The sequence below is a fragment of the Coenobita brevimanus genome, chromosome 23, assembly GCF_032717465.1.
Source record: "Coenobita brevimanus isolate Jiangsu-jjx chromosome 23, ASM3271746v2, whole genome shotgun sequence".
NCBI classification, from domain to species: domain Eukaryota; kingdom Metazoa; phylum Arthropoda; class Malacostraca; order Decapoda; family Coenobitidae; genus Coenobita; species Coenobita brevimanus.
Window position 1 is genome coordinate 49,113,871 of NC_136976.1, and position 22,684 is coordinate 49,136,554.

General features: G+C 41.0%; 1 protein-coding gene across 1 annotated transcript in view; it reads right to left on the bottom strand.

Annotated features, from left to right (window-relative positions):
- The window catches only part of LOC145392697 (uncharacterized), a 55,666-nt gene that overhangs the window by 31,202 nt on the left and 1,780 nt on the right, over nucleotides 1-22,684 (bottom strand). The gene's annotated exons all lie outside the window — the stretch shown is intronic.

Sequence of the window (22,684 nt, forward strand, 5' to 3'; positions counted from 1 at the left end):
ATCGTTTGCTGATGGCCTGATTGCAGTGAAAAATACGTCCTCGAGCTGAAGGGATTAAGTCTTGTCGTGGCGGGTTTTCACGGACCAAATAAAATCGTTTGGAGAGAGTCAGAATAAAATACAAATCTCCTGAGTTGCAGCGACAGGGTTAAGAATAGGCTACTTACTGTAAAGCCTTTTCTTATCAACAAATGTAATAAAAATAACTATACGTAAACGACAACAACAGAATGGGCCAGACCTAACCCCCTCATGGTCGCATCTTATTCTCCAGTATTTTCCTCCACCTGACGCCAGACGATTGTATTCAGCTGAGGGTGAGTCATAGGAGCTTGAGTGTTAGTACTGTTCTGTTAACCCGTTCATGCTCCGGGTAACTCTACGGTAGGTTTCATTCCAGTTCACGCCAGACTATCTTCTTCAGGTGAACGTGTCATAGGTGGCAGAGAATATTAACGCTAGTCCTTCCCAATGCCGCTTGGACACAGAGCATGCCGTGTAAAGCGTCATGTACCGACATCACTACCAGCCCGATTTCTGTTTTCTAATGCTTCTTTTGACCACGATCAGTTTTAAGAGAGTCCGTCGTACTTCAGTGGTTAATCAAGGTTACATGCATCTCCTTCAGGTGGAAAGTTTCGCACCAGTTATACAGGATCGTCTGGCAGCGGCAGAAATAATATGGAAAATGCTTAATTATAATGAAGGGATCAACATCTTCACTACGATGACGTGCTTTGTTTTATTCATGCAAACTCCAAACGATCTGATTAAGTTCGGGAGAGGGTTTTCCAAATGGCGAGGTTAAGTAGTCATTAATTAACCTTGTCATTCCAGAAGGCCTTCATTAAACCAGTCATTGAAAGAGAACACGAATAAATACAAATGTTGTCCTCAGGCTAAAGGGATTAACGAGTAAGAACGACCTGGTGTGCCACAGGTGTGTAATGTACACAAGCATTATACACAGTATGTGCCGCCCATGGTGTTGTATAGGTTCAGGTATTTTTACTGTTGTACGCACACCACCATTTATAATGGACTCCCCTTCCAAAAATCATATACAGTTTTTTGTTTATTATCGCTCAAAATCTACCTATCTATCTATCTTTGTCTATCTATCTATCTTTCTATCTATATCTATCTATCTGTCTATCTATTTACTTATCTATAAACAATATATATATATATATATATATATATATATATATATATATATATATATATATATATATATATATATATATATACAGTATACACCAAGTAAGACATCTGCAGGCGATCTTGGACATCGCGACTTCCAAAGAAGTAATAACATGAATGTGGAGAATATTTTCCTAAACATAATCACCCACGAATTTTGACCCTCCTGAGGCCATCATCAGGTACCAAAGTTGTCCTGTATTAACAATACAGGACAACTTTCGTACCCTGTGATGGCCTCAGGAGGACCGAAAATTCGTGAGTAATTATATTTGGGAAAGTATTTACCACATTCTTATTATATATATATATATATATATATATATATATATATATATATATATATATATATATATATATATATATATATACCGATATATAGATAGACAGAATTTTTCATCAGGGATCGTAGTATTTACCACATTCTTATTATATATATATATATATATATATATATATATATATATATATATATATATATATATATATATATACCAGTATAAAGATAGATAGACAGAATTTTTCATCAGGTATCGTCCCCTGCCTTAATTATTCCTGTCACATTTCATTAATCTTGGTTCGGGGTGTGTTACTGCAGGCTGGATCACAGTTTTATTATATCTCAGTTTTAAACAACACAATTATTTTCGTAATGGGAGCAGTTAAGTTTGCATTTTTTGTGTGTGTATTTTGTAAAGGTGGAGAGATAATGGTGATATTGTATGTACTATTAAAACTTAGCAGAATTATTATTATTTTAACTGTGATAGATAGTTAGATAGATTACAGATGAATAAATAGGTTAATAGATACGTGAGTGAACGGATAGGTGGATAAATAGATTGATATGAATGATAGATGAATTAATATATAGATAGATAGATCGATAGGTATGCATTGAGAAAGATAGGTAGATATGGATGCTGGATAAATTGGTATATAAATAGATAGATATAGGTAGATGAAGAGAGAGAGAGAGAGAGAGAAACTCCTTCATCAATGCAAGGAGGCCCCAAACAACCCCAATCAAAACTGATACGTGACCCGTTTTTAATTACACACTGCCACTCAATCCAGGTTGCAGTGTGGCGGCTGATTTAGGGTCGCTTGTTTGGCGGTGTTCGAGAGAGAGAGAGAGAGAAGAATGTGAGATGAGGAAGGGAAAGGAATAAGGAATGGAAGGATGGAAGAGATTATAGTGTGTGTGTGTGTGTGTGTGTGTGTGTGTGTGTGTGTGTGTGTGTGTGTGTGTGTGTGTGTGTTATCAGGGTCTTATGGTTGTAGTGTCCCATCCAGGTTAGTTCATTTTCGTCTTCACGTACTCGCTTCCAGGAAAATGGCCAAGAGAGAGAGAGAGAGAGAGAGAGAGTCAACTTCGTGTACTGGTGGAAGGTGGGCCAAGGAAGTGACTTTTTTTTTTTTTTTTCCTGAGAATAAAAGGTCTAAGGTGAAGGCGAGATGGCAAGGTCAGCTTCAAGTTTTTCTCCGAATTAGAAGAACTTGGGGAGAGGTGGAGCCAGGTGTGTCAAGGTCAAAGGTGGAGCCAGGTGTGTCAAGGTCAAAGGTGGAGCCAGGTGTGTCAAGGTCAAAAGTGGAGCCAGGTGTGTCAAGGTCAAAGGTGGAGCCAGGTGTGTCAAGGTCAAAAGTGGAGCCAGGTGTGTCAGGGTTAAAGGTGGAGCCAGGTGTGTCAAGATCAAAGGTGGAGCCAGGTGTGTCAAGGTCAAAGGTGGAGCCAGGTGTGTCAAGGTCAAAGGTGGAGCCAGGTGTGTCAAGGTCAAAGGTGGAGCCAGGTGTGTCAAGGTCAAAGATGGATGGGTTAATCTAAGCTTCATTAAGGAAGTGATGATGTTGACGTGGACGTGCTGGATAGTATGACAAGTATGATGTTGACGTGGATGTGCTGGATAGTATGACAAGTATGATGTTGACGTGGATGTGCTGGATAGTATGACAAGTATGATGTTGACGTGGATGTGCTGGATAGTATGACAAGTATGATGTTGACGTGGATGTGCTGGATAGTATGACAAGTATGATGTTGACGTGGATGTGCTGGATAGTATGACAAGTATGATGTTGACGTGGATGTGCTGGATAGTATGACAAGTATGATGTTGACGTGGATGTGCCGGATAGTATGACAAGTATGATGTTGACGTGGATGTGCTGGATAGTATGACAAATCCCGTGAGATAGTTTGGCCTTGTGGAGAAAGTGGAGAAAGAAATATTGATAGTATGTGTGTAGGAGAGTGTATGTGTGTAGGAGAGTGTATGTGTGCAGGAGAGTGTATGTGTGTAGGAGAGTGTATGTGTGTAGGAGAGTGTATGTGTGTAGGAGAGTGTATGTGAGTAGGAGAGTGTATGTGAGTAGGACAGTGTATGTGATGTGAGTAGGAGAGTGAATGTGAGTAGGAGACTGAATGTGAGTAGAAGAATGTGAGTATTATGGTGTATGTGAGTCGGACAGTGTATGTAAGTAGGACAGTGTATGTGAGTAGGAGAGTGTATGTAAGTAGGACAGTGTATGTGAGTAGGAGAGTGTATGTAAGTAGGACAGTGTATGTAAGTAGGAGAGTGTATGTGAGTAGGACAGTGTAGGAGAGTGTATGTGAGTAGGACAGTGTATGTAAGTAGGAGAGTGTATGTGAGTAGGACAGTGTATGTAAGTAGGAGAGTGTATGTGAGTAGGACAGTGTATGTAAGTAGGAGAGTGTATGTGAGTAGGACAGTGTATGTAAGTAGGAGAGTGTATGTGAGTAGGAGAGTGTATGTAAGTAGGAGAGTGTATGTAAGTAGGAGAGTGTATGTAAGTAGGACAGTGTATGTAAGTAGGACAGTGTATGTGAGTAGGACAGTGTATGTAAGTAGGACAGTGTATGTGAGTAGGACAGTGTATGTAAGTAGGAGAGTGTATGTGGGCAGGATAGTGTATGTGAGTAACGTGGGTGAGAAACTGAAAATAAAAGACTAAGTAGAAGAGTGTAGGTGATTAATGAGGATGATAAATTAAGAATAAAGATGGATTATGAGAGGACATCAAAGTGTTCAGAACTCAGTAACTGGCTGGTGAAGGCTGCCGTGGAAATGTTTAATTATGAAGTCCACAGCAGCATTCACGGCCTGCCAGTGGCCCTTCACGGCAGTGGCTGCACCAGTTTCTTCAGGAACATCGAGGTTCACGTCAAATGTGTCTCGAAAGAATGCAAGATTTTTCCCCTTTTGCCCAATAAATTTAGCCCTGTTTTTCCCACCGACGTATACAAATCTCACAAGTTCACCAACGTTGATGTGGGTGGTCAGGGCCACGGAAGGGCGTGGAGCTTGTGACAGCATTTTGATCTCTGACAGAACTGTATCTTGTCCTGGTGTGGCTGGATGATCCCTGCAAGGAGGGAAGCTCACTTGTGTCTGAAGTGTAGTACGCCATCATAGCTGTGTTGATATAATTAAGAGCAACATTTACAGCACGCTCCTACCCGATCACTGATACAAGACCATCATTATCCTTGGGTACGTTTACCTTAACGCTGAACGCTCGTCGAATATGCGCTAGATTTTGCCCTTTATGCCCAATAAATTTCCCCTTTATGCCCAATAAATTTCCCCTTTTGTTTCCCACCCACGTATATAAATCGTTCAATATCTACGAATTTGTCGGAGGTCGTGGGTGCAGGGGAACAGTGTGGGGGCTGGGAGGGTATTTTGGTTCTCGAGTGTGCTACATTTGATGCAGGGGCGGGCGGCGTTTGGCTGCCGGGAGGGAGGTCCTTTTGGTCATGTGGCATTTCCTTCACCATATATAAGTAGTTGTAATTGCATTGCCGCCAGTTTACAGCATATCTCATTCTTAAAATTCCTTATCTCTTCAGTCACTGATTTCCATTTGTCGTCATGAATATTTTTTAGGCTTTTCCCCACCTCCTGCTGGATTAAGGCGCACATCTCAGCGCGCAATTCATTTTCATCTTGATTCAAATCCTCTTGAATCTGCGTACATACTGCGTGATATGCGTCATCCACCGAGTGATGCACCTCTTGTCTTATTAGGGTGCTTATCTCAGTGCGCAGTTCATTTTCTTTCTGATCCAGATCTTTCTGAAGTTGCTTACATGTCGTGTCATATGCGTCATCCACCGAGTGATGCACCTCTTGTTTTATTAGGGTGCGCACCTCCTACTTCATATCGTCCAGTTAGACACCTACCTCCTCCCTCACGAACCTTACCACCTCCTCCTTGTGGAGTGTAGGAGAGTAGGGGGTGGTGATGGAGGTGAGGGTAGCGGTGGAAGTGAGGTCCCTCACGGGGGAAACAACCACTTCTTTCAGGACCATCTTGTTCCCCACCACCTCTTCCTTGTGAAATGTAGGAACGTAGGGGGTGGTGAACTGGAGGTGAGGATGGCCGTGGAGGTGAGGGTGGAGTTGGTCTGGGTGGCGTCGCTGCTCTGAGTGGAGAGGAAGGTGGGGGTGGAGGTGTTAAAGCTTTGTAGCCAACATTTTTATATATGTAACTCTTAATTCTTGTAATAGGTGAGTCTTGAGGTAATTGAAGAGCAGGAGGAGTTAAAAATGAATACAGGGAGTTGATCTTGATTTATTATCTTCAGAGAAAGTCTAAGTTGAGCAACATAGGTATTATACAGAGATTTAATATACTAAGTAAGTATAGTTGGACCCCTCTTCTTATTCACTCTCTCCACTACCTGCCGGTCCTATGGCCAGTTTCTTTCTCTCCACCACCTGTCGATTCTAAGGCTAACCTCCTTCTGAGCTCTGCTTCCTAAATTCCTATTTTAGCAGGGGTCGTGTCACGTGGATTATACTGATGTGAAGCTTCTAGAAGCCGGTGTGTGTGTATGGTCACGAGGCGCTGTTCGTGTGCATATCAGCATTCCTTCACTTAAAGAGTTGCAAGGTAATTTCCCGTTCCAACACCTTGTCTGGTGCTCTGTCTATCTGTCTGTCTATACATCATGCGTTCTGTTATGATTTGTATTTATAATATGGAGTCCTGATAGAGGTGGGGGTCTAGGCTTGGGTGTTGGCCAGGTCGGGCTGGGCCAAGGTGTCAGTCTTGCCGGCATTCTTCTGACCTTTCCTTTTGTTTAGCACCCTAACACAAGCTTCTACCCCACCGCCTCAAGCACCCTTTGACCTTCCCCCACAAGGCCTTTAAGCGGCGGCAACGAGTTAACAACCATCTTACAAATTTTTCTTGACGATTTGCTGAGAAATTATGCGAAAAACAACAAGTCAGAGTTTCTTCTTCCTTATTACAGTCGGAAACAAGGAAACTGGGATTGTGTGTTATACTTGCCACGACCTTCCTTTCGTCTCTCTCTCTCTCTCTCTCTCTCTCTCTCTCTCTGATCCATGTTGTTAAGTAAGCGGTCTCTCACTCGCCTGCTTGTGTGTGTGTGTGTGTGTGTGTGTGTGTGTGTGTGTGTGTGTGTGTGTGTGTGTGTGTGTGTGTGTGTGTGTGTTTGTGTGCCGGCAGCGGTTGTTGCAAACACTGTTCATGCTCTTCAGTGGAGATGCACAGGTTCGGCCTTATATTTCACTTATATCTGTGGTCTTATAACCAGTCGGAATTCTGTTCGCTTTTTCCTCCAGTCAGTATACCTCCTCTAGCCCTGCCCCTCACAGACCTGCAAATCTCTCCCTCTGCTGACGTATCCCCGTTTTGTTTTTCTGGTTACCATCTCACAAACTTCCATAACAAATGTGGCACCTGTTGTTATATCAGATCTGAATTTGCAGTTGACACTGTTTTGAACTTCACTTCAGATATGTTTCATTATTCACACTATGAACTAAATTATCTAAATATTATCAGATATATCAATGTAGTTTATTGCTCCCCCAATGCTTCTTCAGAATCCAGCGTATTTGACTCCATATCCACACAGTTGACCAACCTTAACCTCACCATTACCACTGAAATTACCAATTTGGGTGATTTTAAGTTCCATAATGTGGAATGATTCTTGCATTCTGCCAGGAATGACGATACTGGTCTAGAGTGAGAGCTGTTTGCAGAATCGTTTAATCTCACGCAACTGGTAAAACAGCCAACCAGAACACCAGATAATCCTGACCATAATGCCTGTCTCTTGGACCTGTGCCTGACAAATATTCCAGATCAGTACAGGATAGAAGTACTGTCACCACGTGGATCCTCCGACCACAATCTCATTAAAGCCTCATTAGTCAGTTCCCCCAAACATCCCCATTCTGAACCTGTCAGAGTAACCAGATGGCTGTTTGATAGGGCAGAATGGGATGGATTTAGAAATTACCTTGCTGATATTCCATGGCAGTCTTTCTTGCCCAGTGACATCAGTTCTACCCAGCCCCACATTAATGACTTAATACAAGATGGTATGGGATTGTTCACACCCAGTCAACAGTTCACCAAAAACTGGACTCCCCCAAATGGTTTGACAGCAATTGTGCCAGAGCAGCGGCCAAAAAGTCATTCGCATATACCCCTTACTTATAACAAAAAACAACTGAATCCCTTAGTCAATTCAAAAATGCTAGATTTTATGCAAAAACAGTAAAAAATGTCGCTAAATCAGACTTTCTTCACAACCAAGTATCCAAACTATTAAACAATCCTAATGACAATAGAATATTCTGGTTAGCTCTCAGTTCTTTCAATAATAACTTTAACAAATCATCACCCATTCCCCCACTCAGATTTTCAGATGGTAACACCATAAATTACCTGCGTGGTAAAGCGAATATCCTTGCCAGTGCATTTGCCAGAACTTCTACCTTAGAGGAAGTCAGCCAGAACGTCCCTGTACTAGAAATTGATTCTCCCGAAATTGCTGTACGTAAGGTGCAGACTAGATTCGTAAAATCCATCCTAGACAAAATATCCAACCAACAAAGCTCCATTTGCAGATGGAATTCCTCCAGTTGTTTTGAAAAAGTGCTCCCCAGAACTTGCTTCTTCTCTAGCTAAATTATTCAGACTATGCATACGTACTTCTTCATTCTTTAATTTTTAGAAGGAAGCCAATATCCACCCAGTTCTCATTGTAAAGTTTTTGAAATTGTAATAAATAGGCACATAGTTAAACAACTTTGAAACCAAACAACTTAATTAGTGATAGACAATATGGTTTTCGTCATGAGAGATCCACTGTTGATATACACAGTCTCCTGACTCATACCATCCATCAGTCAATTGATCAACAAGGAGAAACTCATGCAGTGGTGCTTGATATTTCAAAAGCACTTGACAGTTTGTGACACCGTTCCCTGCTATCCAAACTCCTTTGCTGTGGCCTATCATCTTTTGTTCCTCTGATTTCCTCATATCTCAGCGACAGAATGATAAAAGTAGATAATGTATATTCCAATTTCCACTCGATTAATGCCAGCATGGCACAAGGATCAGTTCTGGTTCCAACCCTATTCCTAATTCATATTAATGAACTCTTATCTGTCATCCATAATCCCATCCATTCGTATGCAGATGACTCAACACCTCACAGTTCATTCACACTTAAACATCCATCCACAAAGTTTAATATCTCTAACTCACAGCTCAGTAAAGCAGTCTCCATAAAGCAAAACTTATCTAAGATCACTGAATGGGGACAAAACAACATTGTCTGATTTAATGCTAGGAAAACCAAATATATACAGTTTACTGATGGAGAGAAATTGCTTGATTCCTGTATTACCTTCAGTGCTTATAATGTTATCTCTAAAAGTATTGAAATTCTCGGTGTTTCACTTAACAATGTCCTCAGCTGGACCTTTCATGTCAGATCACTTACCAAAACTGCTTCAAAGAAATTTGGATTATTGTACAGAGCCTGCAACTTCTTCACTGATGAGCAGTTTGCTATAATTTTCAAGTCATGTGCGCTCTCAGCTGGAATATTGCTCACCCTTGTAGAATGGATGTGGAGAAGTTGCACTAAAACAACTGGATAAAATTCAGATTAAAGCTGTTAGAATTAGTAATAACCCTAATATATAATACAAATGAACTACCTCCCCTACAAGACAGAATGTTGCCTCCCTTGCATTTTTTTACAGATACTTTTATTGGAAATGCCCAGACGAAGTTGCATCGATTGTGCCACGTCTCCATGCCTTTCCCCTCGCTACATGGGCATCTGGTAGCGCTTATGACTGGTCTGTCACACTGCAACATTGCAGAACTTCTGCCTATCAGGATTTTTTAGTCCCCGAACTGCATCTTTTTGGAACTCGCTTCCCCACAGTGGCTTCCCCCCAAACTTCATGTCCAGCTGTTACAGATGTTTTACGAATGGAAAACACCTGTAATCCGGTGTGTGGATTTTTTTTTTTCATTCATTTGTTTTTCTTTCCTCTGCTTTGTTATTTAGAAAAAAAAAATGTATGCATTTAGGAACTAGATCTGAGTGTCTGCCAGTGTACGCATGACTGTAGGTGTACACTTAGAGGAAGAGGCGTGTGTGTACGTGTATAAAGCTACGTATTATGTGCGTGTGGCTGTGGGTATAGCAGTGGGTGTGGGTGTGGCTGTGGTTATGGCTGTGGGAGTGGGTGTGGGTGTAGGTGTGGGTGTGACTGTGGGTGTAGGAGTGGGTGTGGGTGTAGGTGTGGGTGTGGCTGTGGGTGTAGGAGTGGGTGTCGGTGTAGGTGTGGGTGTGGCTTTGGGTGTAGGAGTGGGTGTCGGTGTAGGTGTGGGTGTGGGTGTAGGTGTGGGTGTGGGTGTGGATGTAGGTGTGGGTATAGGTGTAGGAGTGTGTGTGGGTGTAGGTTGGGTGTAGGAGTGGGTGTGGATGTAGGTGTGGGTGTGGGTGTGGATGTAGGTGTGGGTATAGGTGCAGGAGTGGGTGTGGGTGTAGGTGTGGGTGTAGGAGTGGGTGTGGGTGTGGGTATAGGTGTGGGTGTAGATGTGGATGTGGGTGTGGGTGTAGGTGTAGGTGTGGCAGAGTGTGTGGGTGTGGGTGTAGATGTGGATGTGGCTGTAAGTGTGTGTGTGTGTGTGTGTATGTGTGTGTGAGAGAGAGAGAGAGAGGATAATGAAAGTTTTAAATGAGTCGTAAGACCTTTTGAGGTATTCATTACTCCTGTAGCTTTCCATATGTACAGTACTCCCTCTTTCATGTTAGTTGTCGTGATGATGATGATAACGATGATGATGATGATGATGATGATGATAATTTCGATAATGGCGATGATTAGTGATGGCGATGATGATAGTGATAATAATGACTATGATAATGAGTGATGATAATGATGATGATGACGAAGATATGATGAAAATGGCGATGATGACGATAATATTGATGATGATGATGGTGTTAGTGATGATACTGATGGTGATGATGAAGATTATGACGATGATAATGATGAAGATTGTTGATTATTTTGATGATGATGATGACGTTAATAATAATAATAATAATAATAATAATAATTGCCCTCCATTTCTCTGCTTGTCCACTGCCTCGAATCATTCCGTCTCTCTAATTAACCTCTGATGATCCTTAATTGCTTGTTAATGACCTTGTTAATTACTGACCTAATAACAGACTCCATCGTTAGTCTGAATGGGACCTTGTTTGTTCTTGTTTTTGTGAATGGAGGTCAGGGTGTGTTTGCTTGTTTGTTTGGGTGTTTTTGTAGGGAAGAAAGTGTCATTGTGTTAGGTATAGTAGTAGTAGTAGTAGTAGTGGTAGCGTAGGAGTAGTAGTAGCAGTAGTAGTAAAAGTAGCAGTAGCAGTAGTAATGAGAGTAGTAGCAATATTAGAAGTAGTAATTAAGAGTATTATTATGAATATTATTACTATTGCTCCTGTATTTTTTGCCATATTTTGTATAGGCGTATGTTTGTGCTTTAGTGAAGGGTAGCCATTTGTTTGTTAGGTTGATTGGTATTAATTAGGTTTATTTTTGTGTTTGTGTAATATATCTATCTATCTGTCTGTCTATCTATCTATCTACACACACACACACGCACACACACACACACACACACACACACACACACACACACACACACACACACACGAGTAGGCTTGATGACCTGGGCCTTCGGGCCAGTGGTCGATTGGGGAAAAAAAAAAAAAAAAAAGTGTGATGGGACTGAAGGGAGGTGGGTATGTGTAAGAGTACATTGGTGTGGCTGGCCAGGGCTGCTCTAGTAAAGGTGTGACAAAATTCGCGAGGTTATTCTTGGCCTAATTTTGAGCAATAAATACAGCGGCTGTCAACATGTAATACTTCTCAACTGCTACAGACTTATATTTACTGGTGACTGATGGCTTATGGTGATAACGGTCTCTTTCATAATTCACCCATTAGGTCACCAGTTCTCATATTGTTACATCGGAACGACTGGTTGTTAGATCTGTGTTGATGTAGCATTTAGTAGTTAAAATTAACCCATATCTAATCCCCTAAAGAGTTTCACGAATTTCCTGTGACATTTTATATTTTTACTTTTCACTGTAATAAACATTACCCAGTGGTCAGTGAGGCTCATAGGGAAAAAATGCGATAATAAACCATAGTCGAAATATAACATGACGATAAGGCAGCAAACCCTGCTGTAATTAAAGAGGTATTTCTAAACTCATCACAATTGTTTCTTCTTGAATAACTCGTGCTTAGGATTCTTTAAATAATCCCTTACGACAAGAACCAAAGAATAAGCCACTGTTCATGCATTTCCTCTTTTTTTTTTTTTTTTTTTTTTTTTTTTTATATATATATATGCAAGGAGTGGAAGCCATGGGCGGGAAACCCTCCTCCTTGTACCTTACGCGAGAATAGCTCGTATGGCGAACACATTAACCTAACCTTTTCGTTGCAGATAACCTTGTCGATGCAGCAGAGATATAACTGTCTTTATGCCCTGGTTCCCATAACATAGGAGGCTGAAATTTTGGAAAGTACAGTTCTTCTGATGCTTGTCCCAATAAAGGTCCAAGTGTTGTGCTTTAGAGCTTATCTTATGTGTACATAGAAAGCTAAATTAGGATGATTATGATATTTTTACCTCTTCACATTCTTTATGGTATTAATTCAGTTTTGATATATTTTGCTTACTTTCTTAATTATGAGAAAAAATGAATCAATATTTCCTAATTGCCCACAGCACTATGGTATTCCTTTTTGTTATATCCTGACTCCAGTCAGCTTTTTTATCTCACGAGAGACTTCTTTTGGTTAAAGGGTTGCACTGAGGATCAACATACTTGATATTACTGTGGAAACATCATGTCTAGGGCACTGATGGGATTTTGACTGTACAGTTACATGCTCTGAATATGTAATACCTTAGCGTTGCAGGCAGTTCGTACTATAGCAGTTTCGTGGTTGTCATTGATTAATGTTAACTGTATTTCGGTGTTTTGTATCCTTGTCAGTACCAGCATCTGTGTACTGTTATCCATTCAAGTATCCAAACAAGCTTGTATCATACTCAGGAGACAGATACATTGCACTATATATAGTTAAAATAACGGCTCGATATTGTTGACGTGAAGTCTAATGTAACGGTGAGAGGGGATGGGAAGGGAATTGAGGAACTGAGAGTACGGAGATGGAGGTGAAAGGTAACGGCAACAACCAATAATGTCGACCACAAGACACTCAGAGCTCCCGGACTATAGCTTTGTCACATGATGTATGTAAACAAAGTTAAGAGTTTCCAGGTTTTCACTTTTCTGTTGCCTTCAGCTTCATGTGTTACTGTACTTCAGCACTGATATATTTCTTGAAATATTGAACACATCGTTTCAGTTTTCAGGTTGCAAGACACTTAAGACCTCCATCAAATAGATTCTTGAAGTATGGAGAGTAAAATGCACTTCAGGAGAGCCTAGTGTCATACGTACAAGAACGTATGCGTGGCTGAGGTGGAGAACAGGAAGCTGGAGTAAGCGGGCAGCCGGATCCGCCATCACAATACTTCGGAACCCTCATTGTTCCTGTATTGCCTCGCATTACTCAATTATTTCCGTTTTATTCTGGGTTGTAGCGTCTCCTCAGCGAGGGAAGAATGGCAAGGAGGGTGATCACATTCTTCCCCGCCGGTGGATGTGGCCACAAAGAGTGCCGAGACCACACGATCTCGCAGATACCCGCCCCGCCACAATGGCCGCCCTCCCCTCCAGAAGTCACACGCCCGTTTCCTTTGTTGTTCCAGTATTTTCTCGTCTCACATTCCCTCTCTTTACCCTGGGAGGAGAGAGGCGCCTCAAAGAACTGCCTCATCCATATTATGACGATTCTCTGATTTCTGTACATGGTGTCAATAGCGGATCCATCAGTGAAAGCTCCTCTGGGTATATGGGATCAATTTGTACCCATATTACTGATTACCCATCATTAACCAGGGTAGGGAATGTTCACCCATGCTTCCGTCTTCCTTAAGTTCCTTTATGCGCAAATTTCTGGAAGTAGACGACACAACTATTCTTTACCTGAGGGGGACCCGTGTTATAAAACCTGGTAAATAAAAGTATCATGGCAGAGAAAGACAAGTTGCCAGAGAAAGTGCAACAAAATGACGTACGATAATATTTCGTTGTAACTGGAGAAAAATCTGTTAATTTAACGTGTTTAGTGTAATGGTGCCTCTGTGTATGTTGGTGGCGTCAGATAACACTATTTAGCTATGGCATCTCCTATCGCAGTGAAGAGGTTAGAAAGAATATCCTTTTACCCATATGATATCATGAAATGTTTTAATTTGTTTTTGCCATCGTCCGACTAGTCATCTTCGGGAAGACCTCTTGCGATGAAGGTAAAACTTGAAGATACACAATCATTGCCACAAAATTGAAGTAAAGGAATGTAATATATTGCTTGACAGAATGTCTTGGTGAGGAGGAAAACTGGATCCACTCAGAGTTTTTAAATGCAGGAGCACCTTAAGGAGCGGCCCTGTCCGCCTGTCTCTCACTAACAATTGTCGGACGTAAGATGCAACACTCCCGTACTCTTGAACACCTATCACGAAGCAACAGCACAGCACACCACATCAATCCACCCCACGGGCTTTAACCTAAGGTACTTGAAACTCCCTCATCAGATATTGTTGTACTTATTTATAATAGTAACGAAGCGTGTGTATGAGTAGGTGTGTGTCTGTGTGACTGGTGCAGCATCAACAGTACCGTAAAATAAGGGTTGTGATGGAGGTCAAAGTAAGAATTAGAGGAACACTAAGCAATAAATGGGTGTAGTATGGAATGTTTATACCTGATCTCGCGATAGCAAGATGGGCATTGTTTTAGTCGACGTGTGTGTGTGTGTGTGTGTGTGTGTGTGTGTGTGTGTGTGTGTGTGTGTGTGTGTGTGTGTGTGTGTGTGTGTGTTAACAGAATATCTCGAGCAGTTTTTATCCGATTTTAACCCAAGTTGATGGACGTGTTAATGGTCACCCATTGAGTTTTTTTTTTTTTTTTTTTTTAACATGGTCATATCAGCTTGGGCAATTATCCAATTTAGATCATATTTGGTGGAAGGGTTGATGGTAAAACAAGAATGGAGGGACTCGATTTTGAAAACCAGTCAAAGGTCAAGGTCACAGGGCAAGGCATACTTATAGCTTTATCCGATTTCGCTCAGATTTTGTGGAAGGGTTCAGGGTACGGCAAGGTTGAAGAGGTATGATTCTAAGACCGATCATTCAAAGGTCAAAATCACAGGATGAAATCAGTTGTTCGACCCTATTACTAAAACTACTTTGATTTAATGTAACCCAAGTTTGGTGGATGGACTGAAGGTTAGCCAAGGATGAAGTTATTCAGTTTTGAGAACACTAGGCCAAAGGTCAAGGTCACAAGACAATATTAATTCAAAATTTTATCCGATTTGGACCAAAGTTGGTGGAAAAGTTGAGGGTAGGTCAAGAATTAGGTAATATGTGTTTAAGAACAATCGGTTGAAGTTCAGCGTGACAGGACAGTCAAATGTTTACCCTTAGAGCGAACGTGGGGTGAGTGTGTTGCTTCTCAGTGCTTCTTGGATATGTGTTAAACTCACATTTAATTATTGTTTGTTGTGGAATCTAATAATTTTTTGGTGTCAGAATTTTGTGACTCACTCACAGCTGAGTATAAGTATGTGGCATTAGCTGGCATAAAATATCAGTTGTTGCAGCACTGTTAGCATGCCTAGTGCACATACCGTAAGCATCATCTAGTATCCAGTCGTTTAATTACCTTTCCTGGACGGAGTCCGGCGAAGTGTTGTGTTTGGTCGAGTTTGTTTGTTAGCAACATTACGGGAAAACGGCTGAATGAAAGTACATGAAACTTTCCAGGATATGTGGGCACTGGTCTGAAAAGAAAGTGATTACATTTTGGAGGTAATCGAGTGACCCTGAGAAGTCAAAATCAAGGTCACGGATTTTCAGAGGGCTGTAACTTGAAACGGGTTGAAGACAGAGATATTTACTATTATCAACATACAGGAACTCCCATATGGGCTTTCATTTGGCACCAAGCCCTTTGACCTTGGGTGACCTTAAAAGGTTACTGATATTCAGGGGGCTATAACTCGAAACTGGTTCCAGGTAGATATTTACTATTGTCAACATACCGGTATACGAAGTCCAATATTGACTTTTAATTGGTACCATGACATTAGACCTTAAGTGACCTTGAAAGGTCAGACTCAATATCGCTGGTTTTCAGAGGGCTATAACTTGAAAACGCTTGAAAATTAAATAACTGCTGTCGGGCAAGGTTTGTTGTGCCTGACATCACTTGTTAATAAAAGTACTGTGTTACGACAATTGTTTTCCTTCACATACAAAGAATATAATTTATAACAGCCAAATGAAATATTGTTTGCATTGTTTTTATTATAAAATTTTTCTAAGGGAATATTCTGTTTTTCCGACTCTTCTCGTCTTGTTTATTAAAGATCGGTGCTTCAACCCTATAACTTTATTTCTGGGCTGATTTGCTGGAAAATTACCTCAATATGCGTACACAGCACCAGGGACTGGTGGAGTACCTCAAGACTCATTATTTTCGCCTTATACCTTTGAAATCATTTAATACCCAAGAAGGTAAAAAAAAAAAAAAAAAACATGCAACTCCCCTCCTCTTACGGGCTCCCTTCAACCTCTGTCTCTTCCACGCACTGTTGCATCTTTATCTCTTTCTTTCGCAACTTCAATGGTCACTGCTCTTCTGAACTGTCTGCTTGCATCCTTCACCACTGCGGCGGGCGTGTAGCACCCGTTTATCAACAAATTCTCATCCTTTTTCTGTCCATCTCTCTAATGTAAGAGTTAACCTTTACCCCCAGTCCTTCATGTATAAAACAGGTCAGCTCTGAAGCTGTCTGTCTCTGCCTGTATTTCCTACTGCCTACGACCTCCATTCCTTCAAACGGTGTGTGTCAAGGCATCTCGAAGTGAACATATCTTGAATTTGGCTGTGTTGTCTGTTTTTGTTTTTCTTGAAGGGAACAGTCTTATGGGCCTCTGGCCTCTGGTTCCTTCGTCCTTGCATTAAAAAAAAAAAAAAAAAAAAGACATGCGTAACCAGCATGCAAAAAATAACTATTCTTTTCTGTTCGACTCTGAACACAGCTGGTTGGTTCGACTGGAACTTGTCTTTTCACTTAAGTTACAAATAGCCTACAACCATATACATGTGTCACGCATTAGTTTGTAAATGTATTTCTACATTGTGGCGGAAACCAACTGTATTTTCTCGGTATCTTTCTTCCAAACACCGGTTTGGTGTCATTCCCTCATTCCTTCACTGCTTCAGTTTCACACTTGGTACAACTATTCCTTCAGAAAATACCCCCAGACATTTTATTTCTGATTTAAGCCTTTTAAGGGGTTTTATGGAGGCAAAGGTAAGACCATAAACACAACATTTGGGGATCGTATGTTCGCCTGTGTTCATTAATCATCATGGTAGTTTGCACAGAAGTATACAAGTGTACTAGAGCTGTGTATAGACCAAACCTGCATTCCTTTGCGAATGTTTGGAGTTTTTTATTGTATTTTGCATCATTGCCTTGTGTTGTATTTTGTATTGGTACATCCTTACCCCTTACTGCCACAGGCTCCAACAGCAGTAGTACAGTACAGGAAGGACTTTGCCCAGTGAGTTGTTCTTCCTATGGTCAGCCTTTAGGTGTACAGTACACAGGATCAGCTCAGGCGTCGTAAATAAACACTGGCTGCTTGAGTTCACTGTCTTTATTTTCCAAATAATTACACTGAGTGCATTCCAACTTCATTTCACTATTCTCACAAGCACTGGAGCTATACAAACTTTACTAATTGCAGTTACGCTTAATGCTTGGGAACACTTGACAGTTTTTCACAAGTACCAATGATGTAGAAACTTCAATAACACGTCACTGTTTGCCACTGTCTTCACAAGTACCGAAAATACACGATCTTCACTGACACTGCACTACACTCTAACTGAACCAAAAACTGACTGAGCCTGTTCTAGTCTCTTATCCATCCTTATATAAGCTTGCATTGTACTAGAATGATCTACTTCTTCAACGTTCTAGGACTTGCTGGTCCTGCATCAGCCCCTAGCAACAACAGTCACCAACTAGGAGACATCAAAGCATGCCAGTTTTCCTATATTACAGTATTTTGCAGTTCACTAGATTTTTATATTTGTAACCTTTCTCTTGAGCTGTATTTTGTTTTACTGTACTTTGAATTTATAATACATTTTACATTGTATTGTATTTTTCCCGTTTATAATTGTTTTATATTATTCGGTGCATCAAATCAACTTTCCCCGACTCGTATCCTATACTGCAGTTGTGCTTTTTTAGTTCTGCCAGCGCATGTTTTTTTCCATACTCTGTATTCTCTCAGTATCCCATTTGCTTTTACACAGTGGACGGAAAAGGCAGTTATCATCATATTATAATCCTTGTGTGTGTGGGGGGGGGGAGTCCCAAACTGGGAAAAAAAGGATGTCGATGAAACGACAGGATGGTTGCAACTGGGTTACAAATAGGCTCGTTTCATTTTCATGTCAAATGATTTTTTTCTATTTTTTTTTAATCCTCATTTTTTTCCCCATTGTTTGCAGGAGCAAACTATCGGGCTGCGAAGTACGGTACTTGCCTCTGCGTCGATATATAAATCGTTGGTTGCGAGCAATGGGAAGCGCCTCTTATTTGAGGATTTGAGCAGTGCTTGCCATGCTGTAAATACCTAACAGGATGCCAATATGGATGAAACGAAAAGTATATAACGAATGTATAATGCCAGCTATGACGTACGGTTGTGAGACTTGGAAACTTACAAAATCGGCAGAAAATAAACTAATCCGTTCTCTTGGAGCAATTCAAAGGCCAGTGTTGGGAATATCTTTAAGAGACAGGAAAAGATCAACTTCGGTGAGAGAGCGGACTAAAGTCAAAGACATTATAGAAATTATAAAAGAAGAGAAATGGAGGTGGGCAGGCCATGTAGCAAGAATAAGGGATAGCCAGTGGAGCAAGAGGCTGACTGACTGGACACCAAGAGATTGTAAGAGTAATAGAAAAGGACCAGACACAAGATGGAGAGATGAGATAGAGAAATTTGCAGGGAAAACGTGGCAGAGATTGGCCCAGTCAAGGAATTTGTTCAGAAGGTTGGGGGAGGCCTTTATTCAGCAGTGGACTTGTAATGGCTGATGGTGATGATGTTTTGCGAAAACGTTTGACAGTGCTGCTCAGGTCTTAACATGCATACATACATACATAAATACACACACACACACACACACACACACACACACACACACACACACACACACACACACATATTTATATATATATATATATATATATATCATCCAATCCTACATTGCCACATGAGGAGCGTAGGAGCCCGGGGCTGTATATATATATATATATATATATGTATATATATATACCGGTATATCTATCTATATCCCATTGGATCCCAGAGTTGCTGGGCGAGGCACTGCTCCGGGAGGGTGCTAGGCGTACCGCCCTCAGCCTATGGGCTCATAGTCGCGAAGCTCATAGGTCCCTACCAGAGGGTTCCCTGCTTTATTAAGATTTGAAAATTCCCAGTTCTGTTCAATACTGGGGAGACTGGGCTCCAATGGGATATATATATATATATATATATATATATATATATATATATATATATATATATATATATATATATATATATATATATATATATACCTAGGCTGCTTCCCCCAAGGAAAGGGAGGTAGCCGAGACAGGACGACTCACTCTCAATTTACTCATCCATTCAAACACATTCATTCGCATCTTAGCCCCAAAGGGGAGAACGGACAGATCCTCACCGCATCACACCGCACAAGGGTCAACTGCGCAATGCAATCAGTGACATCCGCAGCAGGGCCCGACAGCAGAACTGGTTTACCCCTGCTACATCACAACAGACCCATCCCCTTATATATATATATATATATATATATATATATATATATATATATATATATATATATATATATATATATATATATATATATATATATATATATATCCGGAAAAAAGAAAATTTTGGAAACTAAGAAAAGGTACACACACACACACACACACACACACACACACACACACACACACACACACACACACACACACTGTACTTCTGACCTTGTTCTCTTTTTGGTGGCAAGGAAACGCTGTCCGGCAGATAAGAAGGCAGAGGGATCAGGTACGGGGTGAAGCAAGGGAGGGAGGAAAGGAGGAAAGGAAGCAAGGAGATTGAAGCCAAGGGGTTAGGCAGGGGAGGAGGTAAGACGGGAGGGGAGATAGTTGGGAGTAAGGCAGGGGAAAGGATGAGGCAGGGGAAGTGAGTCACGAAGGTGATGCAGGGAGGGAGGGTAATATAAGAGAGGGTAAGGATGGGGAGGATATGCAGGAGAGAGGAAGAGAGGTGAGATAGGTAGTGGGGTGTGGTAGGCAGAGGTATATGGCGGAAAGATAAGACCGGGGAGCAAGGCAGAGGGAGTGAGGCAGGCAGGATGATGGGGCGGGGGGTAGGCATCCAGCATTACTCACGGGGACACACCACACGGCAGACACAGCACTATAAAGCTGTCTCTTGCGCTTGTTAGTAAAGTAAGAAACTAGATCTGCTCCTTCAGGATGAGTCTCTCTCTCTCTCTCTCTCTCTCTCTCTCTCTCTCTCTCTCTCTCTCTCTGGGTGAGCTAAATGTTCGGCCTGTCCTGCATGTAACTGTGTGTGAACAAAATCTAAGTGTTGATCTTATTTGGGCCAAACTTGATGGAAGGGTTGAGGGTCAGCCTATTGCCTTTGAGAGCAGTGGGTCCGAGAAGGTCACTTGACAAGGTTAGCCTAAACTGTTATTTTTTTTCTGAATTAGACCATATATGATGGAAGGGTTCAGGGTAAGGCAAGGGTGAAGGGATTTTGTTTTGAGAGCAATCGGTCAAATGTCGAGGTCAAATGCTGAGGTCACATGTCAAGGTCAACTTAAACAGATGTGATCCAGTTAAGACCAAAATGGAAGACTGGCTGAGAGTTAGTCACAGATGAAGGGATTCAATCTTAAGAACAATCAGTGAAAGACCTAGACAACAGGGAAGGTCAGGGGATCGTCCCTTGTGTGTAAGTGTAAACAAACCAACTAAAATTTCATCTGATTTGGACAACACTTAGAGGAAGGGTTGGTGATCAGTCAAGAAACTAATTTAAAAAACAACAATAGGTCAAAGATCAAGGTGACATGGCAAGGTCTGTTTAAACTTTTTTGAGATTTTGGTCATACTTTATGGAAAGGTTCAGGTAAGGCAAGGATGAAGACATTTGATTTTGAGAAAAGTTAACGGTCAGGGTCACAGGACTTGATCAGATATTCGACAATGATTCAGTTTGAAGCAAACTTATTGTGACGGATTGAGTCAGCAAAGACTGAAGTAATTCGATTTCGAAAATAATAGATCAAAGGTTAAGTTCTTAAAGCAAGATCATCCCCAACAGTTTTGACCGATTTAAACCAGATTTGGTGGAAGTGTTGAGGGTCAGTCAAATATGAAGTAAATCGATCTTAAGGGCAATCGGTCGAAGGTCAGTGTCAGAGGGCAATGTCAAATTCTCGGCCCTTGTACTGGTAGCAGGGTGCAGGTGTTGCGGTCTGTGAGTGGTCCTTCTTGTTCAAAAACTTTGATTTACACTGATGATTCTGCGCTGCTTCCCAAGAGTGAATGTGATATTTGCTGGCTGGCTCAGAGTATAGGGCTGTGTATGAAAATCAGTGTAGATAAGAGTAAAGTGGCAGTTGTTACGAGAGGGTGACTTACATTGAAAGATGCTGATAATGGTGAATGAACTGGCGAAAAATGTAAAGTACCTTCACCCACTGACTGAATAGAATGAGAAGAGGAAAAATGAGACAGGACAGTTCTAGAAAGGAAAATGGTTGGTGCTATGAAACCCTTGATACAAAACAGTGGACTGAGTACAGAGGCTGCAGATGGAGCACATACTGATGTGTTTGTACCCATATTAACCTTTGAATGTAAGGCACTGGTATGGCACGAGGCTGAGAAGTCAAGAGTGAGTCCAGAGGAAAAAGGGCAATCAAGGAATGCATGTGGTTGCATAGATTGGGTAGGATGATAAATATGGGGATTGGTGCAGGGTGTGGGTTAGGGAATACTGATCACAGGGTAAACAAGAGTGTGCCCAGACTATATGGACAAAGGGAGAAAGAATGGGTTATTACGACTGTGGTTAAAAGGGAATATGTGAGTGAGTTTGAAGGTGAGAGGGGAAGGAAGGCAAAAGGTACGAGTAGTCTGATATTGTAAGTGAAAATGTAAAGCAGAGGAGAATGGAAAATGAGGAAAGAAAATAATTAACGAAAGACAGGACTGCATGGATGAAATACGTACAGTACATGACAAGTGTTGCACCCCCTTCATTATATATAATATATACAGTATATATATATATATATATATATATATATATATATATATATATATATATATATATATATATATATATATATATATATATATATATATATAAAATCAGAAAGTGGAACGCTCTCTGTCTCTCTTTCGTTGCCAAATATTGCGTGGATAGTTAATTAGGGATGGAATCGAGAATTTTGAAGCGAAATATATTCATATTTTCTGAGATTTATAGATCAGAGAAACACATGATAATTACCTATGAGTGGATGCATGTGAGGGGCATTCTCGCTGGCTACCCTGTCTGTTTTCCTTTTTTGTTCTGATTGTCCTGATTTAAGATCCTACCCGCCTCGTTTATTCGTGGGAATATATGTTATGGAATGATCATGAATAAAGCTTATGATTATAATAATTTTGCAGATGCCATTCTAGGCAATGAATTTTCTTTATCAGTAGTAAACCGTTGTCGAATATGTAACTGTGATATCTGGTTGTCATACCTGACCCTTGCATCCCGTCACAGATTTGTGGTATTTTTCAAGATACTGATAACAGCATCTGCGTCA